Genomic DNA, 1,402 nt, shown 5'->3' with positions numbered 1-1,402 from the left:
TACAAAAACTTTAGTTATCTTTTTACTGTTTCGTTAAAATATCAAAAATACCAAAAATATTTAAATTTTAATTTCCTAAAATTGAATTTTTATTACTGCAAAATATTTTTAGTTTAAGTAATTATCTTTTCAAAAATAAAAAGTTTTTCCAAAAAGTGCATATTGCATAATCTTCCCTATGGGTTCGATATTCAGGTCTTAATCAAAAAGTCTTATATTACTTGATAACGATACATATACTTGCGTAGTATCCCAATATAAATATATATAAATTAAAAAGTTAAATTTTTATTTTTCTTCAAAATCAACTTTTTGGTTTTGTTGCAAAATAAGGGAACATAAGTGAAAAACACCATCAGAACTATTGTTATATTGTGCATAAGCATTAATTACCTAGGAATCAAGTTTTTGGCGCCGTTGCTGGGGAAGAAAACTAAGTAAATTTCTATTTTTAGAAAGTCTATTTTTAGAAAGTCTTTCTATTTTTAGAAAGTCTTTTTTAAACTTTAAATATTTTATCTTATTTTGTATGTTTTACTTTATTTTATTTTATTTCTTTATGATAGTGTATGCGTAGTTCAAGTTATGTAGGACTAGTGCCCTACGATTCTAAATTAGAAAGAACTATTAAAAAAATTTGAAAAACAAAAAAAAAAATAAAAATCTTGAAAATCTAAAAAAATTACAGAAATGACAAACCAAAATAATCAAAATGCTGAAATTCATCAAGAGTTTAGACCTTTAAGAGATTTTGCTAACCCTACTGTAGATGAACTTCATTGTAGTATCTAGAAACCTTTTGTAGTGGCTAATTCATTTGAGCTTAAACCTGCTATTATCTAAATAGTATCAAATAATTAGTTTGGGGATCACCAACTGAGGATCCAAATTTAAATCTTATTTAGAATTATGTGCTACATTTAAATATGATGGTGTTTCAGATGATGTTATTAAAATTAAACTTTTTCCATTCTCACTCAGGGATAAGGCTAAGATATGGTTAAATTCATTAACATCTGGATCTATCAGAACTTGGTGTGATTTAACATAGAAATTTCTTGCTAAATATTTTCCACCATCAAAATCTGTGAAGCTTAGAAATGATATTACATCTTTTTGTCAGTTTGAAGGAGAATCTATTTATGAAGCATGGGAACATTTTAAACAACTCTTAAGAAATTGTCCACACCATGCTATACCAGATTGGTTAATAATTCAAACCTTTTATAATGGATTAATTGGTTCTCTTAGTTCTATTATCGATGCCGTTGCTAGTAGTTCATTGATGTCAAAACCATTTCATGACGCTTATGCTTTAATTGAAGAGATGACTACCAATAATTTTTAATGGCCTTCTGAGAGGGTGAATCCAAAGAAAGTAGCCAATATTCATGAAACAGAT

The sequence above is a fragment of the Phalaenopsis equestris genome, unplaced genomic scaffold, assembly GCF_001263595.1.
Source record: "Phalaenopsis equestris unplaced genomic scaffold, ASM126359v1 Scaffold000814, whole genome shotgun sequence".
Lineage (NCBI taxonomy): Eukaryota > Viridiplantae > Streptophyta > Magnoliopsida > Asparagales > Orchidaceae > Phalaenopsis > Phalaenopsis equestris.
This window is presented reverse-complemented; position numbering follows the sequence as displayed.